This window comes from Thermobia domestica, chromosome 8 (genome assembly GCF_964235325.1).
Source record: "Thermobia domestica chromosome 8, izTheDome1.hap1.1, whole genome shotgun sequence".
NCBI lineage: Eukaryota > Metazoa > Arthropoda > Insecta > Zygentoma > Lepismatidae > Thermobia > Thermobia domestica.
The window spans coordinates 94,924,322-94,939,170 of NC_137461.1; the positions used below are offsets into that span (position 1 = coordinate 94,924,322).

General features: G+C 33.3%; 1 protein-coding gene across 2 annotated transcripts in view; it reads right to left on the reverse strand.

The window, feature by feature from the left end:
• Nucleotides 1-14,849, reverse strand: part of Osbp (oxysterol binding protein) — a 143,172-nt gene that overhangs the window by 20,948 nt on the left and 107,375 nt on the right. The gene's annotated exons all lie outside the window — the stretch shown is intronic.

Genomic DNA, 14,849 nt, shown 5'->3' on the forward strand with positions numbered 1-14,849 from the left:
TATACCCATCGCTGATTAAGTGAGACGGCGCAGAAAATTGAGATTGAGGTGCAAACAAGCAATTCACAAAAAAAAATTCCTTATTTGATTAACTAGAAGTCTTAAACATAGGTATTACGATATGAAAAAATTTCTGGTAATTACATCTACCTACAGCTATACAGTCTCGGTCTAGTAAAAGGGTATATTAAGTTAGTTACAAAAATATTATAGCAAGAGCTTTTAAATTCGTAATAACAGAAGCTTGTATATCTATACAGTAGTATTCTCGTATGGACGATAAATATCAAAAAAATTAAAAATACATAAAATAAAAAAATTACTTCCACAAATATCCAACCCAAGGTTTTTAATCAATAAACAGTTTTTTTTTTATTCATCAAGGTATATTTACAAAATTTAAGAAAAATCATGTTAATTGCGTACGCAGGTGATTAATATTTCTCCTTATTGGTGATTAGCTAGGCCTAGCTGATGTTAAAGATACTATTTTGCTATAACTGGCAGAAATATAATCTGTGGAACCACTATGAATATCGGATTACAGGTATATTTAATGGAGACTAATTTCTCAGCAATATGGAAACGACTTCCAAGATCATGAACCCATTTCGGAACCAAAATCCCAGAACTTCAGTTATAAGTCCCCTTAAATGAAATATATATTGGTAACATGTCTGTTAGAGATGTCTCTATTATAAATATTTTAAAAAAGTACTTATATCAAGGAATATACAAATGGCAAAAAAAAATCTAGTTCGAGGAAAGAGATAAGAAAGAAAAAAAAATCAAAGAGCGAACATCGAATGCCTCCAAGCCGATAAAATATCAAGTAACATTAAAATTTATCCTTTCCCCATTCCAAATAACGCTAGCTTCTCAGATTTTGAATAATCGACGTCTTGGAGTCATCGTTGATCAGAGATACAAGGAAAAGAACCGAAGTCAAATGAAAAACCGAACAATTTTAGGTCGTCGAAGATGATAAAACTTGCAACCATTTGTTGACTTAAACCGAAACAATTTAACATAAACCCCAAAAACGTACGGTCCTCACAATACAGACCGATTATACTATCCTGAAACCCGCTAGAAGTCTGTGACCAAGCAGAGATACGAAGGAGGACTACCGTTAGAAAATTCCCCCTTAGTACCTGCGCCCTAGTTATTCCGTCTCCGCTAGACGACCTTCAGAATTAGAATTTACAGAAAAAAATTCTATATAACAAACAATCTTCGTTACCACCAAAAGTCGGTTAAAAGCAAAGGAGACAATAGAAAGGAAAATTGTCAAAAAAAAAAAAAAAAAAAAAAAAAAAAATCCCGTTCAATAAAAATGTAAGTAAATAAATAATATGATCAAAAGATGAACTAAGTAAATATATTCATTTCTCTAAATCATCATCATTATCAATTCTTCATCCCGACATTTGACATTAGATTAGGATTATTGTCAAAACAGTCAGAATGTCAGCCGGCTTCAATAAGAGATAAATTACATGTCCGGAGGAAAACTTGGAATTTAAATCGGATAGTTATAGTACAAGTCCATCGGTGATGTAAAATAATGTTAAACTGACCCACTGTGAGCTCACACACATGTCCCCCACATCACGACATCGCTCTGCCCCGAAGGAACCATGACAAATGCCATGAAGTATACAAGAAGATGAAAACTTCTCACATGAAAACAAAGTAGGAAGAAAGTACTTAATGCTTATATTTAAAAAACTAGGAACAAAAAAACTGGAAAATACCGAAAAATAAAAAAAAATATATAGGATGTGTTAACTTGTATTACTTTTTCCTTACCGAATCTTCCTCGTTATTGGAAATATTTTAAAAATATAGTATAATAACATTACTAAATAATATGCGGACGTATTATGAAGTTTCGCAAGATATCAAATCGAAATTATTACACTATTCCCCTTCACTTACACACCGAATTGCAACTAAATTCCACTCAACCCAATCTTATGAATTAGCTTTCCCGAAATTATAATATTCGACGATAGGTCTGGGAGACTCCGATCGCATTCACACACTCATTCACTTGATCTAGTGGCCTCTCATATGTATATTCATTACTGGGCTTATATTTTTATATGTTGGGTTCCTATTATATTCTTAATATTCATAATCACAAATCAACATATCTATATTCTCAAGTACTAGTCAATACTACGGAACACCAACCAATTCACAAAATAGCCCATAGGCTCGATAATCCTATACTATAATATGCTTTTATAAATATATATGCCACTATTTGTATTGTAATAAAGGTTATCATATGTACACAATACCACCGGGGTATTGTATACATATAATAAAAAAAATATATATATAAATACTCCACGAAAACTCCCGTTCCATTCATCTAAACTAGTATTATTTATCATTCCTACTACTTTCAGCTGCTCACATTTTACCATATTACTTCGAAAATCGCTAATTAAATTTCAGGCTTACCTTCCAATAAACAACGCATTACAGATTTATTGCGAAAGCTAACCGATACGCACACTATTCGGTAAAATATTCTGCTATTTCTATCAATAACTTCTGTTGAATATTCTTGTATTTACTATCTATTAATTTGCTCTGTATATCAACAATCAGCTTTGAATACAACGCTGCTAGCGCCACATCTACAACTACGAACGGATCCTAAACTATCCAAGCACAACGAAGCGATTTAATTACTGCAATAGTTAACTATTGAAAGTTAAAATTTACGTAATAACAGATAAAATTTTTAATGACACGTTAAGCACTCTCGAATACCACTTTGTCCAAGGAAAATGAATGTTCAATATACACACAACGACTCGTTATCAAAATTTTCGAACACCTGGATTTCCTCACTAAATTACAGTGGTTCACATCCCTTCGCCATCACTAAATTATCCATGATGCAGTCTATCACCATCCCCACGAGACAAAGAAACATCGCACAGCGAAGACACACGCATGGGAACTCACAGTACGAACCAGACTAAATATATATATACGGAAATTCGAATTCAGAGTGGTTACTAACACGAGAATAACCCGGCACTAAAATTTCAATACAGAAGTGACCATGTCAACGGGCTAATCATATATAAACAAAATAAATATGAGTCCATTATAATCACTAGTGTGTATCCCAACCAAAGCAATAATAAATATACACTACAAACTTATACACACATAAAAATATTATTAACCAAATAATTATTAATCTCCGATGGATGGTGGGATTAAAATTCTTGCTATTGTAAAAAAAAATATTATATGACGAAGCCATCTTTTAATTGTTTTGAATAAATGACAAACATGCGAAAATGGGGAGAGAGAGTGTAGGTTAAGGTCCTACTATTTCATAATGTTCTGATGTTAAGGAAACAACAACACAAAACTCACCTAGGAACTGAAGGTTCCTAAGGAGGAAATGAAAACTTAGCCAGCTACATTACACCCTGTTTGGCACTCAACACCCTCTTTAGCCCCGCATGGCTACGTGTTCAATTTTCACATAAACAATACTTCGTACCATTTTGAACTTGAGTCACAAAAAAATAATTATGTTTGCTTCCAGTTATACATAAATCAAACGTGAGCGAGAGTAAAGGTAAATTAGAAGAATTTTATAGTTCAACGATTAGACATGCTCAATAATTTCCAAATATGGCTGTCCTTATTCACTCAATGAAGTCTGAATATTAGATCGCAAAACACTATTTCTGTCTATCTGTGAAATTTGATTATTCGAACATATTTGTTGTACTTACAGTTTCTTCACTTCCACACCGAATTGCGAATAAATTCTATGCCGGAAACTTTTAAACTAAAAAAAATTTTGATATCCAAAAAGTGTTTGTTGATTCCACCACGGTATATGAAGAAAAGACGCTTCTACAACTCTTCCTCTCAGCTTCTAGAAATCTGGAAGCTAAAATCTAACCAATGACATTTCTTCTATCCACCTGTGGCAGATGTTACGAAGGAAAAAAAATATCCGCTAGCATTTGCTAGTAATTATTTAACCTATATTTATTCAATAAATATAAAGGATTCTGTAAATAATAATCTGTACTATTATGGTCCCAAAGAAAGAAAATTTGATGCTACAAATCTTTTACGATTAATTATTAACTAAAATTTCTGTTTTCTTGGTAAAGCGCTGATGCTTAAGAAAGCACAAAAAAATCTATACGGTAAAAAGGAAAGAGTGGGGGGGGGGGGTATGAAAATATTTTTTTTTCTAATCACTGTAACTATAAGTTACAGTTCTCGGGCCTGACCGAAGAAAAATTTTGATGTTGATTTACCGAACAGCAAAATTTTTCTTACACAATAAATATCATAACCCTATTAATATACCCACAAAAATGATCAAACATCTTACATAACATTACATACACACTAAACTTATTCTACTTTTGTTGGGAAACGCACTATAATGATTACTTTGGGTAATCCTTAAGTAATTGTTCGAACTTTTCCTGCGTACAATTAAATATTTTTAAATTTTGAAAATTATGTGTTCCAGCACTATTACCCTTCAAGGTGTGTAAAACAGCACAATTTCTCAAAATCTTATGGACTAAAAATGGACCAGTATATAGTTTCATCCATTTGACAAGATCGTTGCGATTTTAATTTGTTGTTTTTATAGCTGTCTCGTTGCCAGTATAGTTCGGTACCCTAATACTAAGGTTGCCTTCTTCTCTATTAGTTTCGTTCCGGTTACTGTCTCTATTGTTACTATTACTCATATTGTTGGCATTACCACGACCTCTTCGTCCGTTTCCTCGCCTATTATCACTACCTCGAGAATTTCTGTTATTGCCATTATTGCTATTATCATTATTATTATCATTCTGGCTCGATTCCCTATTAGGTCGATTGTAAGGTTGGTAGCTATCTCTAAATCGATAGTTGTTATATAACCTTCGCCCACCATTGAAATTCCCAGAATTAAATTCTCTCGGATATCTGTATCCTGCTTGCCTATAGCTCAAAAAGTCCGTCTGACAACTTGTGTTCACTTGCGTGGTCACTGGTTTGTAAACCTTGGCCTGCCTAGCGAAATATTTCCGAGGAGGAGGACGTGAGTCAAAACTCGGCTTAACTGATCCTAATGCAGCTATTCGCGAAGTCAATTCTGAGATATCTTGACACAAATGAGAAGCTATAGCTCTAGATTCCTCAGGTGGAAGACAATTTGTTACTAGATCCACAACTTCAGCTTGATTCGGATTATCGGAAATGCTATAGTATAACTCGATTATTCTCCACGAGAAATCAAGAAGAGATGAATATTTGTTTTTATCATAGCGCATAAACTGAAGTGCGCGTATTTGGGCCCGCTCTATACGATCACTGCAATATGTTTCTTTGAATAATACTACAAAGTCATTATATGTTTTAATTTTGTGCTTGTTGGCTTGAAACCAAGCGAAAGCATATGATGTTAATGATTGCTCTACTATGTGCAAACGTTCTTTATCAGAAAAGGGATACATAGACAAGCAATGTTCAAGATTTCTCAGAAAATGCTTCGGAATTCCTGACGAAGTGTTACCTTCAAACTTTGGAAATTTGTCAAAATCTCCTATTTTGACTTTCGAACACATATACGGTTCCATGGTTAACCGATTATTCGGTAATGCGACTGTATTTGTTACTACAGGCGACATGATAGGACATCCAGCAGAAAGAGTTACAATAGGTCTACCAGTCCACGGCTCCTCAACAGGAAAGTTACCACTAAATTTAGGAATACTAGTTCCGAAATTGGCACTTCCGACCCCAGATGTCAAATTCCCAAACCAAGAGGAATTGAGTTCACTATTTGGAATATTATAGCTATGTGGAGCTGAAGATGATACACCCATACTTGACACAGTAGTTGTAACCGGGTTCAGTTTCGGAAAAGTATTCACAAAACTAGTAGTAATTACAGAATCTAAAACCGGCATAGAAAACGATATAGTATCTTCAACTGACTCTACCCTTATTGTTTCCATATACGGTCGTTTCTTTGAAATACCGGCCAGTGGTTCAACACGGTAAGTAGAATCTTTTATTTTTGAAGAATGTATTTTATCGCTAGTTAGGACATATGGTTCCTTGTTTTGGTTTTGTAACTCAACCAGTTGCTGCCTAATAGTATCGTTAACCTCACTCACAGATTGAATTTTCACCTCTAAATTGTCAATGGATTCTTTATGACTAAACAATACTTGTTCACACTTGGCTACCTTGCCTGAGACTGTGCATGTTGACTCCTCTAATACAATGACCTTTTCATTTAACACTTTATAATTATTATCCGTTGCATTCTTAATATGAATAACCTTTTGCTCTATCTGCTCTATCTGATCATCAATTTTTTCATTCACCCCAATTTCAAATTTCTGCATACGCTCCGATAACTCATCCACCCGCGTGGATACATTATTGATTTGTCCCGTTAAGTGTTCTACCTTTTTATCAATCCTATCTCCCAGTTCCGTCATATCATTTCTTACTTCCATCATATTAGCATTCATTTCCGTTTTCATTCCCATCATATTAGCATTCATTTCCGTCATCAACTCCATTAATAGCCTAAACTCTTTACTCATTGGCTCCTGCTTATTTCCATTATTGTCGTCAAGTCCATTGTTTTCGCGAATAGGAGACTTATCTCCGCCCTCACCACCATTTGTTATTCCTAAATTTACTCGAGTGGACTCGGCCACTATTTTCTGAGGATCAATTTCCTCTAATTGTTCGGATGATCTTATAGTTTGCGAATCCTCCGAACGAATTCGATACTTAGTGTCACATCGTGGACATTTCCATTCTGGATTTCCCTCTAAATCTTTGGCCCGCTCAGAATTATCTGTAATATTAACACATTCGAAATGATACCAGCAATTGCAACTGGTACACTCTACTTTACGATGCGGACTAACACGAGTGTCATTGCACTGGACACACTTAATGTCGTTACCATTTGCATTAGCTATAGATGCGTTTACTGACGCCATTTCCTAGAATTTACGCTTGAAGAAAAGAACAAAAAATATTTTACCAAACAAACAAATATTAATAACACTTATATATATATATCACAATTACCATGTGAGTGCCTCAGGTGTATGTAGCTTGCTATTTCTACAACTCTCTCCTTATTTTTCTTTCCCCTATTACTTTGTACTTAATGCACTTGAATACAATCTCAATGGAAAGTCATGAAGCAATTTATCTTTCTCTATATACACGATGATATAGGAAATGCCTTCTCTCCTTCTGGGTTGTTCCTTTATGAAGACTTTTTTTACTCGATCGCCCAAAGCTTTCTGTTACCAAGCCACTATGATCAACATTTTCTATTAATCAGTAGATATTTTCATCATTATAACAACAAAATCTTAAGTTACGGTCGCCGGAATTTTTGTAACTCAGTAGCGAACGAGACGGTACGAAATCCTGTCACATGGTCGACAAAACTCTAACCCCATCCCTCATGTCATCTCCATAGCAACGATTTCAGAAGAAACCATAGGAGATATTAACCGTGTGTTGAATAAGGCGGGCACTTCACCGAAGAAAAGAGAAATAAAAACATTCCAAAGAAATTGAAATGTCTTTAAAATGAGATGACATGAGTATGGCCGTTAGACTAGGGAAGAAAGAAAGGAAAAGAAAGAAGAAGAAAAGAAGAAAAAGAAAAGAGAAGAAAGAAACAGTATCTAACCTGTCCACATAAAAGAATAACCCTGAGAGAAAACATTAAAAAAAATAACTCTGCAATTTAAATTATTTCACTATTTCCCTTTTTTTTAACCAGTCACCGTTTCAACGATTACTCCATCTTCTTCTGTGCTATACAGCACTGAATATATGTATATATCTAGATCATATTTAGAGGAGTAATAATATATTACTTCATAATTTCGATTGATACGGTTTTCAGTGCGTGCCTAAATTGGGTATTGATTTTACTCTCATATATATATGTATATATTCATTCACTATTGAAATATTCTTTATAACCAAATCGGAGTAAATCCACACCATCACATCAACCTAAAATACATAAATACACAAATAAATTAAAATGTTACTAAACTACCATTAGTTGCTAGGGTGCATTGGTCTACAAATTACAGAAAATAAAGAAACATTTTTCCAGCTGGAAGTTTTATTTACATTTAATAATTTGACATATTCAAATAAAAAAAAAAAATTATTGAACTCCGAAATAAACACATTAATATTTTCCAAAATGGAAATACCTCCGTCCACAACGGAAGTAAACAGGGAAATGGTTTTAGCAGTATTTCACATAAAATTTGCAGTATCAAATGATTTTCAAAACAGTTAGTGGTTAAACAAAAAAAAAAAAATCTTTTATGGCTTTACGAGACAAAGAAAGTTTTATGAAATTTTTAAATAACATTGAGTAAACTTGCATAAAAAAAATAGCACAAAATTTCTGAACTTTAATTCTCAGGGAAGTGTTCCATCGCATTAAATATGTTGAAGTTTTCCATATTCTTCCAAAGTTATTGCAGAACAATGTATATATCTTTAGGCCAACTATTTGCAAAGAAGACGGTGTATTTATGAATAAAATTTAGTAAATCACAGTTCCTGTAAATTATTAATTCCTTGCCACTACTTGTTTCACTGTAATTTGGGCATACTTAAATTCAAGGTGATTCATAATCTATATACCTTCTTAGTACATTATTCCTGTCTATCCAAATCAATATAGTAATTTATTTCCAAACTTTATTTTGATTCCGGCATATTGGGATATCTGCGCTAACCTGTCACTATTTGCACTTCTAGAATAAATTGGATGTGATTTCGCACTATGGCAACTCCAAATGAATAACTAGGGAAACACTGTTCTATAAAGATGAACGCACTAAATTGACGTAAATTAAACTTTCAATTTGGGTGTTGGAGTTTTCTTTTGGAATGGAATGATTATTACGGATTCTTCACTGATTACGAAAATTTTCATAGCTCCTGAAGGTACTCTCGCCCGTACAGAGAAATCATGTACAAAAATATTGACTTTACATGGCAACATCGAATATAAATGTTAATATTTTAATTTTCCATCAATTGATTTCGAATAGAGGTTAAAATTTTGTAACATAGATAATTCCAGAAAATGTCGTCAGTATACCCATCGCTGATTAAGTGAGACGGCGCAGAAAATTGAGATTGAGGTGCAAACAAGCAATTCACAAAAAAAAATTCCTTATTTGATTAACTAGAAGTCTTAAACATAGGTATTACGATATGAAAAAATTTCTGGTAATTACATCTACCTACAGCTATACAGTCTCGGTCTAGTAAAAGGGTATATTAAGTTAGTTACAAAAATATTATAGCAAGAGCTTTTAAATTCGTAATAACAGAAGCTTGTATATCTATACAGTAGTATTCTCGTATGGACGATAAATATCAAAAAAATTAAAAATACATAAAATAAAAAAATTACTTCCACAAATATCCAACCCAAGGTTTTAAATCAATAAACAGTTTTTTTTTTATTCATCAAGGTATATTTACAAAATTTAAGAAAAATCATGTTAATTGCGTACGCAGGTGATTAATATTTCTCCTTATTGGTGATTAGCTAGGCCTAGCTGATGTTAAGGATACTATTTTGCTATAACTGGCAGAAATATAATCTGTGGAACCACTATGAATATCGGATTACAGGTATATTTAATGGAGACTAATTTCTCAGCAATATGGAAACGACTTCCAAGATCATGAACCCATTTCGGAACCAAAATCCCAGAACTTCAGTTATAAGTCCCCTTAAATGAAATATATATTGGTAACATGTCTGTTAGAGATGTCTCTATTATAAATATTTTAAAAAAGTACTTATATCAAGGAATATACAAATGGCAAAAAAAAATCTAGTTCGAGGAAAGAGATAAGAAAGAAAAAAAAATCAAAGAGCGAACATCGAATGCCTCCAAGCCGATAAAATATCAAGTAACATTAAAATTTATCCTTTCCCCATTCCAAATAACGCTAGCTTCTCAGATTTTGAATAATCGACGTCTTGGAGTCATCGTTGATCAGAGATACAAGGAAAAGAACCGAAGTCAAATGAAAAACCGAACAATTTTAGGTCGTCGAAGATGATAAAACTTGCAACCATTTGTTGACTTAAACCGAAACAATTTAACATAAACCCCAAAAACGTACGGTCCTCACAATACAGACCGATTATACTATCCTGAAACCCGCTAGAAGTCTGTGACCAAGCAGAGATACGAAGGAGGACTACCGTTAGAAAATTCCCCCTTAGTACCTGCGCCCTAGTTATTCCGTCTCCGCTAGACGACCTTCAGAATTAGAATTTACAGAAAAAAATTCTATATAACAAACAATCTTCGTTACCACCAAAAGTCGGTTAAAAGCAAAGGAGACAATAGAAAGGAAAATTGTCAAAAAAAAAAAAAAAAAAAAAAAAAAAATCCCGTTCAATAAAAATGTAAGTAAATAAATAATATGATCAAAAGATGAACTAAGTAAATATATTCATTTCTCTAAATCATCATCATTATCAATTCTTCATCCCGACATTTGACATTAGATTAGGATTATTGTCAAAACAGTCAGAATGTCAGCCGGCTTCAATAAGAGATAAATTACATGTCCGGAGGAAAACTTGGAATTTAAATCGGATAGTTATAGTACAAGTCCATCGGTGATGTAAAATAATGTTAAACTGACCCACTGTGAGCTCACACACATGTCCCCCACATCACGACATCGCTCTGCCCCGAAGGAACCATGACAAATGCCATGAAGTATACAAGAAGATGAAAACTTCTCACATGAAAACAAAGTAGGAAGAAAGTACTTAATGCTTATATTTAAAAAACTAGGAACAAAAAAACTGGAAAATACCGAAAAATAAAAAAAAATATATAGGATGTGTTAACTTGTATTACTTTTTCCTTACCGAATCTTCCTCGTTATTGGAAATATTTTAAAAATATAGTATAATAACATTACTAAATAATATGCGGACGTATTATGAAGTTTCGCAAGATATCAAATCGAAATTATTACACTATTCCCCCTTCACTTACACACCGAATTGCAACTAAATTCCACTCAACCCAATCTTATGAATTAGCTTTCCCGAAATTATAATATTCGACGATAGGTCTGGGAGACTCCGATCGCATTCACACACTCATTCACTTGATCTAGTGGCCTCTCATATGTATATTCATTACTGGGCTTATATTTTTATATGTTGGGTTCCTATTATATTCTTAATATTCATAATCACAAATCAACATATCTATATTCTCAAGTACTAGTCAATACTACGGAACACCAACCAATTCACAAAATAGCCCATAGGCTCGATAATCCTATACTATAATATGCTTTTATAAATATATATGCCACTATTTGTATTGTAATAAAGGTTATCATATGTACACAATACCACCGGGGTATTGTATACATATAATAAAAAAAATATATATATAAATACTCCACGAAAACTCCCGTTCCATTCATCTAAACTAGTATTATTTATCATTCCTACTACTTTCAGCTGCTCACATTTTACCATATTACTTCGAAAATCGCTAATTAAATTTCAGGCTTACCTTCCAATAAACAACGCATTACAGATTTATTGCGAAAGCTAACCGATACGCACACTATTCGGTAAAATATTCTGCTATTTCTATCAATAACTTCTGTTGAATATTCTTGTATTTACTATCTATTAATTTGCTCTGTATATCAACAATCAGCTTTGAATACAACGCTGCTAGCGCCACATCTACAACTACGAACGGATCCTAAACTATCCAAGCACAACGAAGCGATTTAATTACTGCAATAGTTAACTATTGAAAGTTAAAATTTACGTAATAACAGATAAAATTTTTAATGACACGTTAAGCACTCTCGAATACCACTTTGTCCAAGGAAAATGAATGTTCAATATACACACAACGACTCGTTATCAAAATTTTCGAACACCTGGATTTCCTCACTAAATTACAGTGGTTCACATCCCTTCGCCATCACTAAATTATCCATGATGCAGTCTATCACCATCCCCACGAGACAAAGAAACATCGCACAGCGAAGACACACGCATGGGAACTCACAGTACGAACCAGACTAAATATATATATACGGAAATTCGAATTCAGAGTGGTTACTAACACGAGAATAACCCGGCACTAAAATTTCAATACAGAAGTGACCATGTCAACGGGCTAATCATATATAAACAAAATAAATATGAGTCCATTATAATCACTAGTGTGTATCCCAACCAAAGCAATAATAAATATACACTACAAACTTATACACACATAAAAATATTATTAACCAAATAATTATTAATCTCCGATGGATGGTGGGATTAAAATTCTTGCTATTGTAAAAAAAAATATTATATGACGAAGCCATCTTTTAATTGTTTTGAATAAATGACAAACATGCGAAAATGGGGAGAGAGAGTGTAGGTTAAGGTCCTACTATTTCATAATGTTCTGATGTTAAGGAAACAACAACACAAAACTCACCTAGGAACTGAAGGTTCCTAAGGAGGAAATGAAAACTTAGCCAGCTACATTACACCCTGTTTGGCACTCAACACCCTCTTTAGCCCCGCATGGCTACGTGTTCAATTTTCACATAAACAATACTTCGTACCATTTTGAACTTGAGTCACAAAAAAATAATTATGTTTGCTTCCAGTTATACATAAATCAAACGTGAGCGAGAGTAAAGGTAAATTAGAAGAATTTTATAGTTCAACGATTAGACATGCTCAATAATTTCCAAATATGGCTGTCCTTATTCACTCAATCAAGTCTGAATATTAGATCGCAAAACACTATTTCTGTCTATCTGTGAAATTTGATTATTCGAACATATTTGTTGTACTTACAGTTTCTTCACTTCCACACCGAATTGCGAATAAATTCTATGCCGGAAACTTTTAAACTAAAAAAAAATTTTGATATCCAAAAAGTGTTTGTTGATTCCACCACGGTATATGAAGAAAAGACGCTTCTACAACTCTTCCTCTCAGCTTCTAGAAATCTGGAAGCTAAAATCTAACCAATGACATTTCTTCTATCCACCTGTGGCAGATGTTACGAAGGAAAAAAAATATCCGCTAGCATTTGCTAGTAATTATTTAACCTATATTTATTCAATAAATATAAAGGATTCTGTAAATAATAATCTGTACTATTATGGTCCCAAAGAAAGAAAATTTGATGCTACAAATCTTTTACGATTAATTATTAACTAAAATTTCTGTTTTCTTGGTAAAGCGCTGATGCTTAAGAAAGCACAAAAAAATCTATACGGTAAAAAGGAAAGAGTGGGGGGGGGGGGGTATGAAAATATTTTTTTTTCTAATCACTGTAACTATAAGTTACACGCTTAAGCAGTCGATTTCTGCTGCTTCTAGTTTGAACAGTCAAGAAAAGAAAATGGTGCCTATATTTACAACATTAAATACAGTATATATAAAAATAAAATTCTCGCTATTTCTTATAGTTTTTGCTCTATGCTGATCAAGTTGAAACCGGAAGTTATAGTGAATTTCTATCACTTCCGGTTTTAGTCGAGATGAAATGTATTCTTGGAGCGTTTAATCAATTGCAAGAAACAGCTCGCTATCTATTACCGTTTAGAGTTCTATACTAATCAATGTTAATACCGAAAATGATCGATTTCTACCACTTCCGTTTGAATACCACCTCCATCAACGTTTGACACTCTAAATCCTGGCCAAAATTGATAGTAATTCACCACGTAATTCTTCAGATTTTTTGGCTCCCGAACGGATACATAGGATACTATATAAAGGAATTTTGGTAAATCAAACTCCTTACAAATGCAAAAACAGAGGGAGAGAGGACCGATGAACATTCCTAATAATCAGGGAGGACAATTATTTCTAACTTTTTAAGTATATGTATAAATCCTGAGTAAATTAGAGACATTTCCAAACAAATCACTTCAATAATACAGTATTGTGTGTGATTTTTTTTTTTTTTTTTTTTTTTTTTTTAAATATGCAGAGAACAAGATTGTGAACTAACTTCCATGTTCACAAGTGATGTCAGACATATGGCAGTGTTGTCAGCGCTACTGCTTTCTCATGAGATTTTTGGCATGAGTGTTAAGTTTTTCAACAAAACAAAAAGAATATGTTGAACATACTGAAATTTGTGTTAAGAGCACTTATGTACCTACTCTCAGTCAGTCAGTAGTTTTGCGTTGAATGTGTAAAATTATTTAACACGGGATAAGACATTAAACTATCTAGATGACATCTAAATTAACTGTCCTATTTTAAAAATAAACTTTGTAGCATATTTTAAAGAGGTGGTTCCCAACATTTTTTGACTGACGACAGACACACTTTACTGAACATAAACGACATCACGACACATTTGTGTGATTTTTTTTTATCTATATATGTATAAACGAAAGTCACTATGTTTGTAAGTTAATAACTCTTGAACACCCGACCGATCTCGATTAAATTTTCAACATAGATGAGGTTTGAGTTTAGGATAGTTTTTATCATTTCACTTTGACGGTGCAACTTAGGGGAGATATTTAAAAATGATCGAAAATGACCGATATTAGTGTGAATCCATCGTTTTCGGGGTATGTGAGATGAACCCTGATGCAATTTTAAATCCAAATTCTGTCCCGCAACTTGGGAGTGGGGGGAGGGGATATAAAAAGGATTGTAAGTGACCGATATTAGTGCCGAATTCATAGTTTTCTGGGTCGCTGAGATGAACAGTGTCATT